Source organism: Primulina huaijiensis, chromosome 18 (genome assembly GCF_012295235.1).
Source record: "Primulina huaijiensis isolate GDHJ02 chromosome 18, ASM1229523v2, whole genome shotgun sequence".
Taxonomy (NCBI): domain Eukaryota; kingdom Viridiplantae; phylum Streptophyta; class Magnoliopsida; order Lamiales; family Gesneriaceae; genus Primulina; species Primulina huaijiensis.
Window position 1 is genome coordinate 18,950,154 of NC_133323.1, and position 24,910 is coordinate 18,975,063.

At 31.8% G+C, this 24,910-nt stretch overlaps 1 non-coding gene across 1 annotated transcript; it reads left to right on the forward strand.

Moving 5' to 3' along the window:
• Positions 1–12,570: 12,570 nt before the first annotated feature.
• Positions 12,571–12,681, forward strand: LOC140965343 (small nucleolar RNA R71). The gene has a single exon (XR_012173037.1). It is a non-coding gene; the product is annotated as a small nucleolar RNA R71 (small nucleolar RNA).
• Positions 12,682–24,910: the final 12,229 nt, after the last annotated feature.

The following is a 24,910-nucleotide window of genomic DNA, read 5'->3' on the forward strand; positions in this document are numbered from 1 at the left end:
AGCAACATCCTGAAATCAACAAAACTTAGCAAACCCGTGAAGTTGAAAACAAAGAAGTTTAGGAAAATATGTACAGATTTTGCTTGGCAACTTGCTGTCAATTTCGTGTTTTAGCTTGAATCATGGTTATATAATGGTTTAAAAATATCTATAGGACTTGATTGACGAGCAAAGAAACAACATATACATGCCTGGAATTTGTTTTGAACAAAACAAATCACTACGACGAATACGTGCGGCGGAGTCGGTGTTGGATTTCCTTTCTTATTTCTGTGCTATTTTCACGATTTCAACAGCTGGTTCTTTCTGATATTTCGAATGTAAGGGTGGGGGAAGGCTAGGTAGGGAAGGTGAATGATATAAGAGGTGTTAAATAAGTCTTTAATTGCATTTAGTTGAGAGTTACAAGTGAGAATTTGAATGGGAATTGAATTGTTTCTTCACCTTGCTGTAGCTGCTATTATTCTTTTATTCCAGCTACTAACTCACGAATCTAAGCTGCTATTTTCTGATATTTTCAAGGGTGAGAGTGTGGGTTTGCTAGACAATGAATGTGAGTGTTAAAAGGTGTCATTATATGCATTAAGGTGGGAGTTACAAGTGTAGGCTTTGAATGCGATTTGAAATGATTCTCATTCCTCTTGCTAGCCGATACATTTTCTCCTTCTTGCTGTCTATTCACGTTTATTTGCTAGCAATATGGGCTGAGGAGCTTCAAGGAGAATTATGGTGCATGTATTACCCATAACTATGGAGGTTAAAAGTGAGAAATGATTACACTATGAAAACCATTTAGTCGTAAATTTGAATGAGGTTTACTACAATTTTTGAATTGTCTTAACCAAATATTATTACTACTTCTTGCATGGTATAATAGTGTTTTAATCTTGCATTTTAAATTCTTAAGGTTTAATACACTCATTATATATATTTTTAATGAATGACAAATTAATTTAGAATAGAATATTGCATGGCATGCTTGACTTAAAATTTAAGTATTTAAATGTTATGTTTAATTTCTTAAATATATTAAGCCTAAATTAATTCCTCCCCAATTGTTTACACATTTTAATTTTTAGCTTTAATTAAATATTGAACCTAAAAGAATTTATTAAATAACTTGGTTCCAACTAATTTTAATAAATCCTAAAACATTCTTTTTCTTTAAATTAAATTATTTCTTGACTTAAATTAAATTTAGGAATATTTTCTTATTATTAATCTTATATTAAATCTCCAAACTCCGGTCCGGCCTCGCGTATTTATCCTGAAAAGATAAAACTAAACATCTACTTTTAAAATAAATAATCATGACTTAAAATTTATTAAAATAAACCAAACACTTCATATATTTATAAAAATTCATTTTTAATTTAAATAGTAGCAATTATGCATGGCTTATACGTAATCTGATTTTTCGGGTTCTACATAATTATTCCCCTAAGCACTCCACTAAACCTAATTACTCTACATCACACAAAAAAAAAGGCAAAAGACAACAGTATTTAACCGTTGTCGTAGGTCAAATAAAACCGTTGATAAAGGCCATGTGGTTAAAGGGTGCGCTCAAAGATAACGGTGAAAAACCGTTGTCGTACATGTCTAAAGACGGCGGTGAAAAACCGTTGTTGTAGCATTGAAAAATCGTTGTTAAACTAAATTTTGCGACGATTTTCTTAACTAAATTTTGCGAAGGTTTTTGAAAAAACTCTCGCTAATTAGCGACAGTTTTCATATAATATCCGTCGCTAACTAGCGACGGTTTTTGCATATAAATTCCGTCGCTAATGTTATACGGAAAATTAAAATAAAAAATTTTATAATTTAATAATTATAAAAAAAAAAAACTTTTAATCTTTGTTATAATAATAATATTTATAATCTTAACTCTTAGAATTGAAGCGAAATTAATTTGTGGAAGAGATAAAAATTTTGTGGAAGGGAGAAAAATTTATTGTGTGAAAAAGAATTAAGATGCGGATATTTATAGACAATTTGCGACGATTTTTATTCTAACCGTCGCCAGTAGCAATGGTTTAGGCTTAAACCGTCGCTAATAGCGATGCCTGTTATTAAACTGTCGCTACAACTGTCGCAATTTTTAAATTAGCGACAATATATACCGTCGCTAATTTAAATTTGCAACGGTTTTTATTGAAATCATCGCTAATGTTAGCGACGCTTTTGTAAAACTGTCGCTAATTTAAAATTAGCGACGGTTTTCTAAAACAGTCGCTATATTTAAAATTAGCGACGGTTTTGTAAAACAGTCGCTATATTTAGCGACAGTTTGACCGTCGTTAATTTAAAATTGCGACCGTTCTTTTAAAACCGTCGCTAAATATAGCGACGGTTTTAACAAATTAGCGACGGTTTCATAAAACCGTCGCTATATTTACCGATTTTGTTAAAACATTTAGAACAATGACAACGGTTTTTCAAAAACAAGCTGAAAGACAACGTCTACAAAAACAAGCTGAAAGACAACGTTTACACAAACCGTTGTCTTTGACCCTTGACGCAAACACATATAGACAATGGTTGTCGTAGCCCAAAAAAACACATTCATAGACAACGGTTTTTCGTAGCCTAAAAAAAACGCTCATAGACAACGGTTTTAAAAACCGTTGTCGTAGCCCAAAAAAAATTGCTTTTAGACAACGGTTTCAAAAAACCGTTGTTGTAGCTGCTACTACTTAAATTATAATTCACTCAAGTGTAGGTTGTCTGCAAGTAATATATTTCGTAAGTACGAGATCGATCCACAGAGAGGTTATTTTAAGTTTAAATTTATTAATTTATAGATTACCAAATGCAAGAACGAAGTTTACAAATTATAAATTTTGTCAAGGCTCGAGGATTTATTCTTGGTTTATGCAATATTGTTTAACTAAAAGTAAAACAAAGGAAACCACCATAAATAATGGTTCCAAGAAAATAAAAATATTTAAACACACACCTAATATAATATAGTTCCCACTATAGAAAATACCGAATTCACCGATATTTTATATATGGTACCTATGATTATATATATAACTATATAAATATATAACTGCATAAAATAAATGTTAAATTAAATCATTATATTTCATTTAGAACAACCGGCAGAGCCACGCTATTGCCTAAATGAAATATATGATTTAATAAGTTAGTTGCGGGAAAGTAAAAGTTAGTTGCGATAAAGTAAAAGTTAGATGCGGAAAGTAAAAGTTAGTTGCGATAAAGTAAAAGTTAGATGCGGAAAGTAAAAGTTAGTTGCGATAAAGTAAAAGTTAGATGCGGAAAGTAAAAGTTAGTTGCGAGAAAGTAAATGTTAGATGCGGAAAGTAAAAGTTAGTTGCGATAAAGTAAATGTTAGATGCGGAAAGTAAAAGTTAGTTGCGATAAAGTAAATGTTAGATGCGGAAAGTAAAAGTTAGTTGCGATAAAGTAAATGTTAGATGCGGAAAGTAAAAGTTAGTTGCGATAAAGTAAAAGTTAGATGCGGAAAGTAAAAGTTAGTTGCGATAAAGTAAAAGTTAGATGCGGAAAGTAAAAGTTAGTTGCGATAAAGTAAAAGTTAGATGCGGAAAGTAAAAGTTAGTTGCGATAAAGTAAATGTTAGATGCGGAAAGTAAAAGTTAGTTGCGATAAAGTAAATGTTAGATGCGGAAAGTAAAAGTTAGTTGCGATAAAGTAAATGTTAGATGCGGAAAGTAAAAGTTAGTTGCGATAAAGTAAATGTTAGATGCGGAAAGTAAAAGTTAGTTGCGATAAAGTAAATGTTAGATTGTTAGATATCATAATATTTCATTTAGAACAACCGGCAGAGCCACGCTATCGTCTAAATGAAACATATGATATAAATATATAAATATATATATATGTATAATATAACAATAATAATTGATGAAATATTTATTGTATCAAAATTAAACAACAAATCAAGATAACCACTTAAATGGTATCAAGCATTTGATGTAAATTGATAACAACAAATAATTCATTTTTATACCTACAATAAAAAGAAATTAGCAAAATGAAAAGAAATAAAGAAAGAATATACAAAATATAAACAATCTTACTTCACCAAGAATTCATCCTCTTCACCTTGACATAATAGATTTAGCTTTCCATGAACTTACTTTTGATCAACACTAAAAACATCACTCATAATTTGGAAAATGAAAAATATATTGGAACTTAGAACTTTTATACACACTCACACTATATTTTACAATGAGATAGAATGATTCTCAAGCTAGCACAAGGCCTCTATTTATAGGCCAAATGAGAGAAAGGGTCAAAAATTCTATTAATGCAATGTAGTTGTAATAGTAGTCTTTGTCTCCTCCAACTTCAATTCCATGCCCCTTCTTTCAATGCTTTGTTCCACGACTTTAATCACCGAATTTGACTCAGCTCAAAACAGCAAACATGTGGGGAATTGTCTGTAGATGAATTTGGCCACTTGGTTCACCTCATTTGGTTAAATATTGAAATAGTTATGATTTTTTTACTATATGCTGGTCATGGTGAAAGTAAATTTGTCCTCCTTTTGATATTTTCACAATTTGATCATCTTAACCAACTTTTTAGGCAATCATGTCTTCTGCAAAGTTGTAGATAATTTCTCAAGGATTCCAAAAATATTTGAATCACCTCCATTTGAATTTTCTAGCTTGAGTTATCATTATTTTACCAACACGTAGAAAACCTGAAAATAAAACATATTTAGTAAGACATTTAAATATAAACACACAATACTAAAATAACATAATTTTATAATTTTAATGAAACTTAAATTTTAAAATATAGGTTTTAACATATAATAAATTATTAATTTTAAGTTTCATCACACCCCCACACTATCTTATTACTAGTCCCTTAGTAATAAAATTTATCGGAAAATCACAACCTAGATTCTTTATTCCTTTTATATATTCAAATATACAAACATATTCATTTTAAAAACAAACTCATATACCGATTTATATATATATATATATATATATTTTTTCATTTAATATAATAATATATAATTAGATGTGTTTTTATTATTATTTTCACATAATATATAAAGTAACAATATATATATATTTTTTTTAATTTCTAAATTTTTTTATGATAATATAGTCAAAAAGATAATTCACACCACCCACCATAACATGTATAATATCGAGAATTTTTTTGTAAAAGCCTCAACTCCATATTCTTTCAGGTCAAAATATTTAATGGATAGCTGATTTACACTCATGGAGTTGGAATGATTATTAACTCTCATTGAAAAAGGCTAATTAGTAAAGCAGACAATTAAATAAACTAATATTGAAAACAAAATAGGAAAATTTACAAAGAATAAAATCCCCTTTTTTTTCTCTCTTTTTTTTTTTTTTTTTTTATTAACGTGACTGCAAAGTTTTACAATGACATAATTTTTTTTTTCCAAACATTCTACCATAAATGTCTACATATATAAACATTTATATAACGGATACATTCGACTACCTTTGAAACTTATCCAACACAAACAAATTTTTTTTTTAGAACATATTGATTGATGGTTTTTTTTTAGAACACATTTATAGTACATCAATCAAATCTAAAAAAAACAATTACAATGAACAAAGAACTTTGCAGTCCGTTATTTATCTTCTATTTTTTTTTATAATCAATATTTTTTTTATAGGGGAGTTATATTCTTGTAATTAACCATTTTTTAATAATCAATAAAAGTTTATTAATTGTTTTCTCATTTCTCACCACTTACTCACAAAAGATGTGTGAGTATATATTATACTTTAACAAAAAGAATTCTTTCAATTATACATGTTAACAACCATACAAACCATATCTTTTAACTATATTATCATAAAAAGTTTAGAAATTATTTTATTTGAAAACACACACAATTATATATATATAAATAAACACATCTATTATACATTTTATATTAACTGATCAAATATATATATATACATATATATATATAAATTGGTATATGAAAAACTAATTTTTCTTTTAATCTGTAATTTGAATATAATGAATATTAAAATCTAGTGTATTGTGATTTTCCAATAATTATTAACTAATGCGTCTCAGGTGCATTTTACTGACACCTTACTCGTCATTGAACTAAAAATTATAATTATTATTATTACTATATATGAATATATATATTTTTTATTTTTTTATAAAAACAAACTAAGAGGAGAAGAAGAAGAGGAGATTTTTCATACCTTAAAGAGAAAACAAAATATTAAAACATACCGTTGAATCACAAGTTCAGCATCACATGAATTTTCTTTTCTTACTCTTGGATGTTGGCCAATTAAGTTGAGATAAGAATGGATCTGGTTCATGACTAAATCCTTGCAGTAAATCAATAAGTTCACCTTCACTTGTAGCAGAAACTAACATCCTTCGCGAAGCTAATGAAATAAATCCCTGTTCCACAACATCATCAAGAAACGATAGCAGTTTATCATAATAATTGTTAACATTTAACAAACCAATTGGCTTATTGTGGATATTTAATTGTGCCCAACAAACAGTATGAAATATTTCTTCCAAAGTACCGAAACCTCCTGGCAAAGCAATGAAAGCATCTGAATGTTCAATCATTTGAGTAATTCGTTCATACACGTTGTCCACTTTCATTTCTTCTCCTATTGTTGGTCCAGTAAGACTGGCTAAGGTAGTCGGAATAATGCCTAAGACTTCACTTCCACCTGCATGCGCAGCTTTTGCAACTTTTCCCATGAGACCAACTTCACCACCACCATATACCAAATGAATCTTTTTTTTAGCAAGTGTTATTCCAAGCTTTTCTGCTACCTCTTCATAAATTGAATCTTTTCCTGCACTAGATCCACAAAATACACAAATATTTTTTATTTTACTTACCGTGGACGTCGACATGTTGAGAAATATGTTTTCTGCAATTGTTAAATCACAGCATATGAATTTATAAGCGTAACATGCCAAAAGTCAATATTTGAACAGGAAATTATTATTATTAAAAGAAAATAAAAATGACATAAATTAAAACACATATATACAGCGTAGTTGTGATTGTGGCTCACATCTTCCTCTGATTTTACGTTCAGTAACGGCTTCAACGCCTTCTATGAGTCGAGGATATGCTTCCCATCCAATTTTCTTATAAATTGGCAAACAGGGTCTTTTAACGTCAGATTCCCGAGACGAAATTGTATATATATATTTACTTATCTAAACAGATATGCGTTACTACAGTAGGATCTTTATAAGGCTGATTCCACCGTCCATATTGATATTCCTCATGTTGAAATTGCCACCATAGTTTAAGAAGTTCATTTTGCACGTACCCACTAGAATGCGTATCAAGAACCTCTAGAAAATTATCCAAAGGCTCTTTACTCAGACCATTCTTAATGAATAAAATTTTATCTTCTCTATTCATTGATGTCATTCCAACATTTTTGCATTTCCCTTTACAAGTCCACCTTGCACATTTATGACATCCACCTATACGTTTAGCTCTTCGCTTCTTGGCATATGTGCTTTTACCAAATCCTGGCATATGTCTTATTATTATTTCACTTGCTTCCCCAACCAATCGGACTTTTGCTTCAATTATCAACCGGATATCATTCGGTATGCCATATGACATCATCAACCTTAGTCGCTCACATCTAGCTTTATAAATTTTTTTCAACGCATTATCAGGTAAACAAGCAAAATATTTACGAAGATTCACAATACAAGCATCCATATTATTATTATTATTATTATATATTTCAATTATTTTGGGAAAACTGAAAAAACCGACTTAGATAGTCACGGAGTACCGTTATCCGCCACTTAACCGGGAAATGAACTAGAATCTGCAAAAACAAAATGAAAATATCAAACAACTATTGTGGATCATATAAAGGCATAAAATCATCATTAAGAATTTCATTTTCTATAAAAGGCTTAAGTCTTTGCCCATTAACTTTAAACACGTCATTATTTTTAGGATTTTCAATATCAACAGCACCATGAGGATAAACAAATTTAACTATAAATGGTCCTGACCATCTCGATCTTAGTTTTCCTGGAAATAAATGCAAACGAGAATTATAAAGTAAAACTTTTTGTCCAATTTCAAATGACTTTCTCATAATATTTTTATCATGAAAGGCTTTAGTTTTATCTTTATAAATCTTTGAATTTTCATATGCATCATTTCTTAATTCTTCAAGTTCATTTAATTGCAATTTTCTTAATTTAGATGCATCATCTAAATTAATATTAAATGCTTTAATTGCCCAATAAGCTTTATGTTCAAGTTCAACCGGTAAATGACAATGCTTACCAAAAACTAACCTATATGGTGACATCCCTAATGATGTCTTAAATGCAGTTCTATATGCCCATAATGCATCAGTTAATCTTAAAGACCAATCTTTTCGATTTGGATTAACTGTTTTTTCTAAAATTTGTTTTATTTCTCTATTTGCAAGTTCAACTTGACCATTACTTTGAGGATGATATGGGGTAGAAACTTTATGTGTAATGCCATATTTTCTTAACAAAGAAGAAAATGATTTATTTATAAAATGACTTCCCCCATCACTAATTATTGCTCTAGGTATTCCAAATCGACTAAAAATATTTTCTTTTAAAAATTTTATAACAACTTTATGATCATTAGTTCTACATGCAATTGCTTCAATCCATTTTGAAACATAATCAACAGCGACTAAAATGTACGTATATCCAAAAGATAATGGAAATGGACCCATAAAATCTATCCCCCAACTATCGAATATTTCAATAATTATGATTGGATTTAAAGGCATCATGTTTCGTTTTGAAATTGATCCCATCTTCTGACAGTTTTCACAAGATTTGCAAAATAAATGCGTATCTTTGAATAAAGATGGCCAATAAAATCCACATTGTAAGATTTTTGCAGCTGTTTTATTGGATGAAAAATGACCTCCACATGCTTCAGAATGACAAAATTTAATAACATTACTTACTTCATTGTCGGGTATGTATCGTCGAAAAATTTGGTCATGACAATACTTAAACAAGTAAGGATCATCCCAATAAAATTTTTTAACTTCTATCAAGAATTTATTCTTATCCTGTGAATTCCAATGAGAAGGCATTTTATTTTTCACAATAAAATTTACAATGTTAGCAACTCAGGGCATAATAGTAGCATAAAACAACTGATCATCCGGAAAATTTTCATTTATTGGTATTTCATTATGAGATGATTCAGTCATTATTCTAGATAAATGATCGGCTACGACATTTTCTTTTCCTTTTTTATCTTTAATTATAATGTCAAATTCTTGTAACAATAAAATCCACCGTATTAATCTTGGCTTAGCATCTTGTTTATTTGATAAATATTTTACGGCAGAATGATCAGTGTACACAATAGTAGTAGAACCAATTAAATAAGATCGAAACTTATCTAATGCAAATACTACTGAAAGTAATTCTTTTTCAGTAGTTGAATAATTTATTTGGGCACTATTTAAGGTTCTGCTAGCACAATAGATTGCATACGGTTTTCCTTCTTTTCTCTGTCTGAACAAAGCTCCTATAGTATAATCACTTGCATCACACATTAATTCAAATGGTAAAGACCAATCTGGAGGTTGTAAAATAGGTGATGTAATTAAAAGATTAATTATTTTTTTAAAAGCATTTTCACATTTCTGAGTCCATTCAAATTGTGTATCTTTTGTTAAAAGATTCGAAATTGGTTTAGATATTATGCTGAAATTTTTTATAAACCTTCTATAAAAACCTGCATGACCCAAGAATGATCGAACTTCTTTGACCGTTTTTGGTGATGTTAAATTAGCAATAACATCAACTTTGGCTTTATCAACTTCAATTCCTTTTTCAGATATCACATGACCTAACACAATCCCAGATTTAACCATATAATGACATTTTTCCCAATTTAAAACAAGATTTTTTTCTTCACATCGTTTTAATACTTCTTCTAGGTTTTTAAGACAATTTTCAAATGAGTTTCCAAAAACAGTTATATCATCCATAAAAACTTCTACAAATTCTTCAATCATATCACTGAAAATACTTAACATGCATCTTTGAAAAGTAGCCGGAGCATTACATAAACCAAATGGCATTCTTTTAAATGCAAAAGTTCCGAAAGGACAAGTGAAAGTAGTTTTTTCTTGATCTTCTAATGATATAGGTATTTGATAATACCCCGAATACCCATCAAGAAAACAGTAATAAGAATTTCCTGCTACTTTTTCTAGAATTTGATCTAAAAATGGTAGTGGGAAATGATCTTTTCTAGTTGCATCATTTAATTTTCTATAATCAATACACATACGCCAACTAGATGGAATCCTAGCTTGTAATAACTCTCCCTTTTCATTTTTTATAACAGTGATGCCTGACTTTTTAGGTACTACTTGTGTTGGACTTACCCATTTACTATCTGAGATTGGATAGATAATTCCAGCGTCTAATAGTTTTAATACTTCATTCTTAACAACTTCCTTCATATGTGGATTTAACCTTCTTTGTGGTTGTTGATATGTTTTAGCATTTTCTTCCAAATGAATTTTATGTGTGCAAATTAAAGGATTTATACCTTTTATATCTTTCAAAGTCCATCCAATTGCATTTTTATATTTCTTAAGTAATTTAATTAAATCTTCTTCTTGATTTGGTAGAAGAGTGGAAGAAATTACAACAGGAAATGTTTTATTTTCACCAAGAAATACATATTTCAATTCGAATGGTAAAACTTTTAATTCAAGTTTTGTATTATCATCTTTTTTAAAATTATTTTCAGACTCAAAACTTTCTATTGAAAAAACTTCAGATTGTTGATTTAAGTTTTCTTCTTGTATATTTTCTTCCATAATTGTTTCAATTTCATTATCATATTCATTTTCATTAATACTTGGTTGTTTACATAAATTGAACACATTAAGTTCTAGAGTCATATTTCCAAAAGACAATTTCATTATTCCATTTCGACAATTAATTAAAGCATTTGAAGTTGCTAGAAATGGTCGTCCCAATATTACTGGAATTTCATTATGTACTTCTATTGGTTGTGTATCCAAAACAATAAAATCTACAGGATATATGAATTTATCAACTTGAACCAACACATCTTCTACAATACCTCTAGGTATTTTGATTGACCTATCCGCCAGTAAGAGAGTAACAGAAGTGGGTTTTAATTCTCCTAAATTAAGTTTTTCATAAACTGAATAAGGAAGTAAATTCACACTTGCTCCCAAATCTAACAAAGCTTTTTTAATTTTATTTTCTCCAATAATACATGAAATTGTTGGACAACCAGGATCTTTATATTTTAAACTAGAATTATTTTGAAGAATAGAACTTACTTGTTCAGCCAAGAATGCTTTCTTCTTCACATGCAATTTTCTCTTCACAGTACATAAGTCTTTTAAAAATTTTGCATATGAAGGTACTTGTTTAATAGCATCTAATAATGGAATATTTATCTTTACTTGTTTAAAAACTTCATAGATATCAGAATCATTTTTTTGTTTTTTATGATTTGTTAATGCATGAGGAAATGGTGGAGGTTTATTTGATTCATTTACTATTTCAGATGATTTATCATTCAACATATTATTTTTAGAATTTAAGGTATCATCATTCTCAAAAGTATCAGGATTATCATCCTTACTCTTTGATTTTAAATGATCCTTGTTTTCATTACTATATGGATCATTAACTATTTTACCACTTCTAAGGGTAATAACAGATTTTATTTGATCAATTTTTTCATTTTTTAATTCTTGATTTTGATTTTTAGGATTAGGTTGAGGTTGAGATGGAAATTTTCCTTTTTCATGAATATTAAGTGCAGATGCAAATTTTGCAAGAGTTTCTTTCAAATCAGTCATAGATTGACTGTTTTGAATATTGATAGATTCTTGCTTTTGGATAAATGCATGAATTACATCTTCAAAGTTTTTTCTTGGAGGTGTAACATAAGGAATATAACCTTGATGATTTTGGTTATTTTGAAAATATTGTTGTGAGGGTTGTGCATTATTATCATTCCTCCAACTAAAATTAGGATGATTTTTCCATCCAGGATTATATGATGTTGAAAAAGGATCTAGTATTGGTTTTTTATAATTGTTAACATAATTTGCTTGTTCATGGAGACATTCTTTAAATGAAGGTAATGTTGGACAATCTTTTGTAGCATGATCATGTGTATCACATATATGACAAACAATTTCTTGAATACTTTTTAATTGACCACTCTTTTTCATTTCTAATGACTCAATTTTTCTTGCTAAAGATGCAAGTTTAGCTTGAATATCTATATCATCTTTAAGATTATAGATACCACCCCCATTTGTTGAATTATTGATTTTAGTTGTTGGTGGTTCTATTGTGCCTATATTATCCCAATTTTGAGCATTTTCTGCTAATGAATCCAAATACTCCATAGCTTCATTTGGGTTTTTATCTTCAAAAGTTCCATTACACATGAATTCTATCATTTGCCTATCTTTAGGTATTAGACCTTCATAAAAGTGAGAAACTATTCTCCATGTTTCAAAACCATGATGTGGGCATGTATTAAGTAATTCTTTATATCTATCCCAACATTGATAAAATGTTTCTCCTTGTTTTTGAGAAAAAGTAGTAATTTGTCTTTTAAAAGAGTTTGTTCTATGGGAAGGAAAAAACTTTTTGAGAAATTGTTGTTGCATTTCTTCCCATGATCTTATTGAACTTGATCTCAAATTTTGTAGCCATGTTTTAGCTTTATCTTTTAAAGAAAAAGGGAAAAGCTTTAATCGAACTATATCCATGCTACAATTTTGATCATTATAAGTGTTACAAACTTCCTCAAATTCTCTTAGATGTAAATATGGATTTTCAGAATCTAAGCCATGAAAATTTGGTAAAAGTTGAATAATTTGAGGTTTAAAGTTGAAATTAGATGCATCAGGAGGAAAAACTAAACAAGATGGGGCACTAGTTCTAATAGGGTTCATATGGTGCCTAAGTGTTCTTAATTGATCATGTTCTTGATTATTATTATTATTATTGTTATTATTGTTATCATTATCTTGATTATTTGAATTATCATCCATGTTTAAATTATTTTCAGATACTCGAATAAGTCTACCACTTTTTTTTCGACTCCAAATACTCAAAAAAAAAAAAACACAATACTTATAAATAAAACATAATTAACAAATATAAACTTAATTTATACCTCCCCGGCAACGGCGCCAAAAACTTGCTACTACTTAAATTATAATTCACCCAAGTGTAGGTTGTCTGCAAGTAATATATTTCGTAAGTACGAGATCGATCCACAGAGAGGTTATTTTAAGTTTAAATTTATTAATTTATAGATTACCAAATGCAAGAACGAAGTTTACAAATTATAAATTTTGTCAAGGCTCGAGGATTTATTCTTGGTTTATGCAATATTGTTTAACTAAAAGTAAAACAAAGGAAACCACCATAAATAATGGTTCCAAGAAAATAAAAATATTTAAACACACACCTAATATAATATAGTTCCCACTATAGAAAATACCGAATTCACCGATATTTTATATATGGTACCTATGATTATATATATAACTATATAAATATATAACTGCATAAAATAAATGTTAAATTAAATCATTATATTTCATTTAGAACAACCGGCAGAGCCACGCTATTGCCTAAATGAAATATATGATTTAATAAGTTAGTTGCGGGAAAGTAAAAGTTAGTTGCGAGAAAGTAAAAGTTAGATGCGGAAAGTAAAAGTTAGTTGCGATAAAGTAAATGTTAGATGCGGAAAGTAAAAGTTAGTTGCGATAAAGTAAAAGTTAGATGCGGAAAGTAAAAGTTAGTTGCGATAAAGTAAAAGTTAGATGCGGAAAGTAAAAGTTAGTTGCGATAAAGTAAAAGTTAGATGCGGAAAGTAAAAGTTAGTTGCGATAAAGTAAATGTTAGATGCGGAAAGTAAAAGTTAGTTGCGATAAAGTAAATGTTAGATGCGGAAAGTAAAAGTTAGTTGCGATAAAGTAAATGTTAGATTGTTAGATATCATAATATTTCATTTAGAACAACCGGCAGAGCCACGCTATCGTCTATATGAAATATATGATATATATATATATATATGTATGTATGTATGTATAATATAACAATAATAATTGATGAAATATTTATTGTATCAAAATTAAACAACAAATCAAGATAACCACTTCAATGGTATCAAGCATTTGATGTAAATTGATAACAACAAATAATTCATTTTTATACCTACAATAAAAAAAAATTAGCAAAATGAAAAGAAATAAAGAAAGAATATACAAAATATAAACAATCTTACTTTACCAAGAATTCATCCTCTTCATCTTGACATAATAGATTTAGCTTTCCATGAACTTACTTTTGATCAACACTAAAAACATCACTCATAATTTGGAAAATGGAAAATATATTGGAACTTAGAACTTTTATACACACTCACACTATATTTTACAATGAGATAGAATGATTCTCAAGCTAGCACAAGGCCTCTATTTATAGGCCAAATGAGAGAAATGGTCAAAAATTCTATTAATGCTATGTAGTTGTAATAGTAGTCTTTGTCTCCTCCAACTTCAATTCCATGCCCCTTCTTTCAATGCTTTTGTTCCACGACTTTAATCACCGAATTGGACTCATCTCTAAACAACAAACATGTGGGGAATTGTCTGTAGATGAATTTGACCACTTGGTTCACCTCATTTGGTTAAATATTGAAATAGTTATGATTTTTTTACTATATGCTGGTCATGGTGAAAGTAAATTTGTCCTCCTTTTGATATTTTCACAATTTGATCATCTTAACCAACTTTTTAGGTAATCATGTCTTCTGCAAAGTTGTAGATAATTTCTCAAGGATTTCAAAAATATTTGAATCACCTCCATTTGAATTTTCTAGCTTGAGTTATCATTATTTTACCAACACGTAGAAAACCTAAAAATAAAACATATTTAGTAAGACATTTAAATATAAACACACAATACTAAAATAACATAATTTTATAATTTTAATGAAACTTAAATTTTAAAATATAGGTTTTAACATATAATAAATTATTAATTTTAAGTTTCATCAGTAGCCCAAAAAAAAGCTCATAGACAACGGTTTTTAAAAACCGTTGCCTTTAAGCGGATTTTTTTATGCTACGACAACGGTTTTTGTTGAAACCGTTGTTGAATGAAAAAACACAACGGTTTTAATAAAAACAATTGTCTTTGATGTGTTGTTGAATGTGTATTTTCTTGTAGTGTCAGTCGCCCACCCCTCCCCACTCACAAACCTCCTCGTGAGTTGCTGCAGCAAGAAGTCGGTTTCATCTTTTCCTTTGAGAACAAGCCTTCCCCGTGCCTCGGTCGTGTACCCTTCTTGCATTTGTTCACGAGAGAATCATCAGGCACGCACATATCCCCTTTCTCGTCCTTCACACACGCTGATAGTATGCTGATATTTTATTCAAATGCATGAAGTATTTCGATCTAGTTCGGTATCACGTTGTTATTCGAGAATTTTGCCATGATTTGCATCTGAGTGTTAACCACTCACATTTATGATGTTTTGTTGCGTAAGGGCTGCTGGTTGGTGACGTTGTAGGTCGGTAATCATCGAGGAAGGAGGGGTGTAGAAGCTGGATACTAGGCTTTGTCGAGTCGAGGAGAAGTTGAGCGTGTCCCTTGAAGCGGTAGGCTCGTTGGTGAGGAGTTCGGCCGATTGGCTTGAACCAGCGGCACAAGGGCCAAGCCAAACCATGGACCAGGCCCTGGTGGGTCTGAGCCACGGCTTAGGAAGGCCCGAGCGCAGTTGGAACAGGCCCCGTAGGCAATCGAGTATGGATTAAGGTGATCGGTTGCGTCATGCTCTTGTGGGTAAGCTTCGAGCGTACGAGCTGCGTTCTTTGCATGGGGATGTAGCCATGGTGTCTTTGGGTCCAGAGGGGGGCCTAGGGTGGTCTAGGATAGACTGAGTCGTGGCTGGTCCGTTTGGCTTTGGGTTAGGGAAGAAATCATGGGTAGAGATGCACTTGGGGGATTACGTGTGTGAGTTAGGAAAAAAAAGAAATTGTTGTTCATCACCTTGCAGATCATGGCCGAGTGATGTCAGAAGAGGGTAATAATTTTCTTTGTTCATACGTTGAAAGTTTTCCCAAAATCTCGACCGAAAAATCGCAGTAATTCAAAATATAGTAAAAACGAAGTTCTGAGATCTAAAAACGTTGCATGGATTGATCAAACAATTTTCTGCTCAAACCATTTACATCACACGTGAATTTTCTCGCATAAAAACATCTCCACGCATAATATGACTAGATCGACGCAGGAAAAACAGAATATACATGCCTTTTGATGTTTAAAACTTACGATACGGCGATACCGAAGCGGAAACGGTGCGAGACTTGATCCGTGACGAACGTGGCACTATTTTTCTTGCACAAAAAAATCGACGAAACTTGCTGGAAAGATCAGAGGGAGGGGCGGCTGCTCTATGGTAGAAGAACCCTATGTTTTCTCTCAAAAATAAATTTCTGAAATTGGTGGAATATAAGTGTGTGTGTGTGACTAAAGTGTAATAGTGTGAGTAAAAGTGTGTGTGCGTGTGTGCGTGCGTGTGCTTAGGTGATAATTAGGGAGTAAAATTGCTTAATTAATAATTAACAAGCTAATTTAAAATACTAACTCAATTAACAAGTTAATCAAAATAGTAAACTACTACATACTCTAATGAAATCCTCTAATTTAAATAAAATTCACAACTGCTAGACTTTAAGAGTTTTAAACTTCTAAAATCACTTAAATAAATAATTTAGGCTTTTAAAATATTAATACTAAGTAAATCATTTAAAATGCCCCATTCTTATCTTAAAATAAAATACCAAGTTTTAAAATTGTCAAAATCGTCGCCGGTCTCTTTTCCTCTATCCCGCATCGAATAATCGCCTGAAACATGAAACTCGAGAAAACATTTTAACGTGTATCACATAAACATAATAAATTGAAATAATGCAATTTCATAAACCATGCATCTCAAAAATCATTTTAAATTTAAATAAATGATTTAACAATTAAATAAATGCATGAGTTATACGTGTATTGATTTTGGGCTCTACAATATTGAGTTTGGATCAAAATTTCCTGATATCATAACTGATAAAACTCGGTTACAAAGATTTTTAGGAAGTTTAAATTATATTTCTCCTTATATTAAAAATTTTACAAATGATTCAGCTATCTTATCTGATAGATTAAAGAAAAATCCTTCACCTTGGTCTGCTAAACATACTGAAGCAGTTAAAAATATAAAGGAAAAAGTTAAAAATCTTCCTTGTCTTATGCTTGCTAATCCCAATGAGATAAAATTGTAGAAACAGATGTTTCTGATATAGGTTTTGGTGGAATTTTGAAACAAAAAGATCCCCAAACTAAACAGGAATATCTGATTCGTTTTTATTCTGGGAAATGGAATAATGCCCAGAAAAATTATTCTACAGTGGCGAAAGAAATATTAGCCATTGTTATATGTATTTTAAAATTTCAAGATGATTTATATAATCAAAATTTTATTATAAAAACTGATTGCAAATCTGCAAAATTTATGTTTAATAAAGATTTTAAACATGATGTGTCTAAACAAATGTTTGCATGATGACAGGCTCATTTAGCCCCCTTCGATTTTGAAATTATTTATAAAAAAGGTGAAGATAATCATTTACCTGATTTTTTAACTCGAGAATATTTATCTTAATGTCTTTATTTACATATATGAATTCTCGAGGCAGAGGAGAGTCCTCTTATAGAGAACGAGGTGGTAGGGGAAAACCCAATAATATTATTACCCAGCATGGTAAACAGAGGCTAATAACCCAGACCCTATCTAGTTCATCTGCCAGTAATACTCAGCAAAATGAGTTATATAATGAATTTCAAGAATTCTTGAAACAGAAACAGAGAAGTAATACAGATTCTCAGTCTCAAGCATCATATGCTAACATCATTAAAGATGATGAAGGTGATTATGCTCTTTATATAGAGACAAAACATCGTGAATTAATTCTTCTCATAGAAGAAAAAGATACCCAATGAAAAAAAGCTCCATGGACTATAACGGAAAGATACTTAACCAATACATCATATGTATATGGTGCCTATAAACAAAGAGGATTTTATGAAAATCTTCTATTATCTACAAAAAGTGTTGAAATAACTTACTTTTTCTGTAATACTCAACAGAAAAGAAGTTATAACTTCTCCAAGTTCATCATCAAAAAGATTATATCTATTGAAGAACGAGGTATATCTCCATTAGTTGAAAAAGAATTTTAATCCCAAAGTCATCAAATGAATTTTAAATTTAACTGTTGGGATTATGTTGAGAGTTTTAATAAAACTCTATTTTATGAAAATGAGAAAAGAAAACACACATGGTTTTTAAAAAATCTGTGAAAATGTTTTCCATTATCCAATTCCTAATTGGTTTTTAATATGGTGGAAAATATTTGGTCCATCAGCAAAAATTTTGTCCGAGGTTTTTATAAAACCAATGAATACTTGGTTAAATGTTTCCCCAAGTGTTACAAAATCTTTTTCAGAACATTGGATTGATGGCAAGACTCTATGTCTATTTTTTATGGAATTTGGAATTCCATGGATCTGGAAATGACAACCAGAATTCGGTTACACTGATGAAGGCATCCCTTGTATATGGAGGGTCAGTTCCACAAAATTCTGGGAAAAACTATGAAGAGATGATCCAGATACTGGTAAGCCTTATGACTATGAAACTCCTCAAAATATGGAGGAGAAAATTTCTTTGTATCAGAAAGATTTTCATAATCAACAAGAAAAAGAGAAAGACTCGATGAGTCCATTCAAGATATTGACTCAGAAATATTCTGAGATTTATTCAAAAGAAAAAATAATGTTGAAGAAATGAAGAAGGATCTTTATAATAATATTGGATGTTCTGATTCCAAATCAGATAAATCAATGACGTCCAAATCCAGTGAAAATCAATTCATTCATCTCATGCAAATGCAAGATGCACAAGACCCAGAGGAAGATATTCCTAATCTCTCGCATATCAGCGATATTTTTGAAAATTTAAAAAATTCTCTAAAAGATAATATTAAAGATGATTAAGACATTCATCTTTAATAAAGTTGATGGGATATCACAAGTTGGTGGAATATCACTACAACCGATGGAATATTTCAAGTTGGTGGCATATCACTGTAGACTTTTTGAATTTTGTAACCATGTTACTATTTGCTTTAATAAAGCATTGTACTGTTTTTATTTTTAGTTGGAATCCATGGTTTGATGTCCGGCTCTTCTTTCTATATATAGTTAGCTTTGTGTTCTTAGACGAGGACGGTCGAGTTTGCACCCCTCTATTCTTCTCTTGTAAACAACCTTTCTTAATAAAAGCTTCCACTTCTTCAATCAAAGCTTCTCTATTGATTACAACTTTGTAAGTTTACTGGTTTTATTTTCTGTTTTTATTTTTCGTTTTAAATATTTTTATTTCATAGATTAGCTTGAATGACAGGCTAAATCATTCGTGCTAAATCATACTACTTTACTATGACATGATCTATATTTATTTGTAACTTAGAATGAAATTGAGATAATAAAAGATTTATTTACATTTTTAGAATTTAATGAAATATAAGAGTCTTTGGTTAGAACATAAGGTAAAAAGATGAACCAGGAAATAGTGAACACAAGGTTCGAGTAACCAAGAAATAATAAATTCATGTTGTAGCCCTTCAGCCTGCTTAGCCGAGAGATGGCGTTTAAGGCGTTTATGGGTGATTTTTATGAATTTATGTTTCAAAGGTATCTCGGTAAAATCCTCTGTTGTTTAATTTTTCTGGTATATCTTTCATAAATCCTTTTATGTTTTGTAAAAATTCCAAATAAGAACCTTATATTCATTATTATTCTGGAATTTAAATTCCTCCTTTTCTTAGCTCAGTTTGATTTGAAAATGGTATGTAGGCTGGAAACCAATAACCACCATGTGTGCGAAAGCCGCTAAGAAAAAAATTGGTAAAACAACGCCACGTATCATATTCAATTTGATTCCAAGCCTCAGATGATATCAGAGCCATGGAAATAATTTGGTTTATGATTTAGCACTTTTATTCAATGAATATATTTGGTAGGAAAGAAACTGTTCAAAACAGTTTAAATGAAGAATACGATTTACCTGATAATTTAGATTTATTGAATAAATGAACTATTCTTAAGATATAATCTAAAATGATCTATAAGTTAGGAACTTTTGAAAGAATTGGTTTTCAAACAAGTAGTCAAAACTACAGAATCATCGATACATCTTCATAATGAAGAAATGGTTATTAGATTATTAAACAATAAAGATATTTCACCTTATATGAAAAATTATAGATTTATTCATATAGGTTTAATACAAATTGCTTTAGACCTTTAACTTTAGAAGGTTTACCAGAAAGCTTTATAGCAGCTTTAAGATATGGTAGAAATTTGAATTGGAAAAATCCCTCATGGGAATAATTCAATCTAGTCTGGCTCATGGTCCAGTATATTTTGATGTTTATCCCAATTTATCTTTATCTCTGTCTGATATAAATATATTAGATTTTTTAACATTAAATGTTAAAACCCATGGTTATAATTACACTCCTGGTACATAAGTAATATGTATCTGTTATAGGATTTATTATAAACCATTATTTACACTGAATTCAATGTGTAAAAGAATTGATAAAAAAATTAAATGAAACTATTCTTATAGAAACTAATTTTAATAGATCTAATATTACAACCCGTAGATCTATAAAATGGGAAGAAATTGAATTTTCAGAAAACTGGATAATTGAACAAGCTGTTCCTAGAAATCCTATAATAAATAGAGATTTACAACATGTAATACAAAATAATGAAGGATCTGTTCAAATACAGTTCAATAATGAACAAAGAAAATTATTACCCTCTTCTGTCTATGCTAGATCAAGATCTAGTCATTCATTTATTTCACCTCTAGATTATTTGGTGGATATTCCTCAAACTTCTAGAGTTTCTACTTCTCATATTAGAGAAGAGATAGAATCTGCTGAAGATCATACATTAGAAGATTTAACTATTAATCAAAACAATATTGTTCATCAAAGTAACTTTCAAAAGGTTAGAGAAACTGATACAGTTTCATAAATAAATTTTACTATTTAATGGATAGTAAACCAAAAATTGATTTTACTAAATGATCTTTTGCTAGAGCAAAGATCAATGCAGAATTTTATTTACCCAAATGGGAATCTTTCAGAGATTGGTATTTTAAAAGTTTCTCTGAAAAAGAATTTGATTATATAGTCACAGAATTTTATAAATACTGTGAAAATCAAAATAAATTAATACATTTTGTTCCTTGGTTTTTTAAAACATTTATTATAGATTATATTTCTAATCTTGAAAGAAATATTTGGTTTCTGTCGTACCTCTAACGAGGAGGTTTCATATTCACATCTATCCACGTTTTATATGTCTATACCTTGCAAGAACATGTGGTAGATGTAAACAATAGTTGTGTTGGATGGTGTAGAGTCCAAAATCAGTACACATAAATCCCATGCATCCTATCGTCTAGCACCTGCAGAGATGAAAGAACTGAAAGACCAGATATAGGATTTGCTAGATAAGGGTTTCATTCGCCCTAACTTTTCTCTATGGGGCGCACCGATACTATTTGTCAAGAAGAAAGATGGCAGTATGAGGCTTTGCATTGACTACCGAGAGCTGAACAGAGTCACAGTTAAGAACAAGTATCCGTTGCGGAGGATCGAGGATTTGTTTGATCAGCTTCAGGGAGCATCAGTGTTCTCGAAGATAGACCTCCGATCCGGATACCATTAGCTGAATGTGAGAGAGTCTGACGTGCATAAGAAAGCTTTCCGGACGCGTTATGGGCACTATGAGTTTATGGTGATGTCCTTCGGTTTGACGAACGCACCATCCATCTTCATGGATCTCATGAATCGCGTGTTTCAGCCATATTTGGATCAGTTCGTCATAATTTTCATTGACAATATTCTGATCTATTTGATGAGCAGAGAGGAGCATAGCCAGCATCTGAGGACCGTACTGCAGACATTATAGGACAAACGGCTATATGCCAAGTTTAGTAAGTGCGAGTTCTGGCTCGAGAAAGTGGCATTCTTGGGCCACATTGTATCTCAGGATGGTATTGAGGTCGACCCCAGTAAGGTCGAAGCAGTCAGAGATTTTCCAGTACCTAAGAGTGTGACAGAGATCCGTAGCTTCTTGGGATTGGCTGGGTACTACAGGAAATTTATTCAGGGCTTCTCTCCTATCGCGGTGTCTATGACCGCCTTGACAAAGAAGAATGCCAAGTTTATCTGGGGATCTGAGTGTCCGGATAGCTTTGACAGACTAAAGCTAGCATTGACCACTACATCAGTTTTAACTATGCCATCAGGGCAGAGAGAGTTCGTGGTTTACACAGAAGCTTCAAATCTCAATTTGGGCGCGGTTCTGATGCAGCATGATAGAGTTATAGCCTACGCGTCCAGAAAGCTAAAGGTCCATGAGAAGAACTATCCGACTCATGACCTCGAGCTAGCAGCAATGGTATTGGCCCTGAAAATTTGGAGACACTATCTGTTTGGGGAGAAGTGCCGGATTTTTACCGATCACAAGAGCCTGAAGTACTTCTTCACACAGAAAGAGCTGAACATGAGATAGAGGAGATGGCTAGAGCTAGTGAAAGATTACGACTGTGACATTAGCTACAATTCGGTTAAGGCTAATGTGGTTGCAGATGCTCTGAGCAGGAAGCACGTAGTGATTGCTCATTTGTCGGTACAGAGACCGCTACAGGCGGAGATCAGAGATTTGAGCTTGCAGTTTATGCCAAGCACGATGTCCCAAATCTTGCTACTTTGACAGTGCAGCCGACATTGAGGGATAGAATTCGAGCAGGGCATACTTCTGACGAGCAGTTGCAGAAGTGGAGACAGAGGGACGAGGCTAAGGGCCAGAGACTGTATACAGTTGTGTACGCCATAGTCAGATTTAGGGACCGTCTGTGGGTTCCTGCAGTGATTTCCTGAGAACAGATATCTTGTGCGAGGCCAACAGCACCCCGTACTCCATCCATCCAGGGAGTACGAAGATGTATAAAGACCTTCAAACTCTTTATTGATGGCCAGGCATAAAGCGAGATATTATGTGATTCGTTTCCCAGTGTTTGACTTGTCAGCAGGTCAAGGCAAAGCATCAGAGACCTGCAGGGAAACTTAGACCACTCCCTATTCCCGAATGGAAATGGGAGAACATCACTATGGACTTTGTGACAGGGCTTCCGAGGACTACTAGAGGATTTAATGTTATCTTGGTGATTGTTGATCGGCTCACTAAATCAGCTCATTTTCTACCGATCAGGAAGACTTTCACCATGACTCAGTATGCAGAGCTTTATTTCAGAGAGATAGTCAAACTGCACGGGATTCCAGTGTCCATCGTGTTAGACAGGGATCCGAGGTTCACGTCTGCATTCTGGAAGAGTCTGCATCGGGCGTTGGGTACTAAGTTACTGTTCAGTAGTGCTTTCCATCCTCAGACAGACGGACAGTCAGAGAGGGTGATTCAGATTCTGGAAGACCTACTCCAAGCTGGCATGATCGACTTCTAGGGCAGCTGGGAGCCGAAGTTACCTCTCGTGGAGTTCACATACAACAATAGTTATCAGGCATCGATTGGTATGGCTCCATACGAGGCACTGTACAAGAGGAAGTGCAGATCGTCGGTGTATTGAGATGATGTAGGAGAGATAGCAGAGTTAGGTCCGGATATTGTCAGGCAGACAGTAGAGTTAGTGGTCAGGATTCGAGACAGGATGAGGACCGCTTAGAGCCGTCAGAAGAGTTATGCAGATCAGAGGCACCGTGATCTTGAGTTCGCAGTAAGAGATCATGTGTTTGTGAAAGTTGCACCGATGAAGATCGTGATGAGATTTGGGAAGAAGGGAAAGCTTAGCCCTAGATTCATCGGGCCATTCGAGATCCTAGAGAGAGTTGAGACACTTGCATACCGAGTTGCATTACCACCAAATCTAGCGGGAGTTCATAATGTGTTCCACGTCTCTATGCTGCAGAAGTACATGTTGAATCCTTCGCATGTGCTGAACTATGAGCCACTTCAACTGACACCGCACTTGTCATTCGAGGAGAGACCCACACAGAGTCTAGACAGACAGGAGAAGAGGCTCCGGAACAAGGCGATCCACATGGTCAAAGTCTAGTGGCTGATTCATTCCGAGGAGGAAGCTACTTGGGAGACTGAGGCCGAGATGAGGAGTCGCTACCCAGAGTTATTCGGTATGTTCTAAATTTCGAGGTAGAAATTTTATTTAAGGGGTGGAGAGTTGTAAGGTCCAGGAAATTAAATTTACGTAACCTGAATGTATGCAATCTAGGGTTTTATTTAAATTATGTGTTTATTTATTTTTATGAATTTAATGCATAATTATTGCATGATAGGATTCATTTCACGATTGTTTTAAAAGTTCACGCATTAGGGTTTCTAGATACATCTCGCGCATGATCGAGGAACGGAGACCGGGGAATTATCAGGAAAATTATTTTAATTACATGATTAATTTTTATTAATTAATATAAGGTTTTTTAAGTGTATTTTTCAAGAAATGGGCTTTGTTGGGTATTTTTACCCGCCAGAGCATATTTTTAATCGGCACACGAATTTTAACGATTCGGAGGGCTTTTTGAAGGCTCGGGCAATATTTTCAAAATATTACCAAAACGAAATATTTTTCGAGGTTTTTTTTAGGCTTGATGGGTTTGTT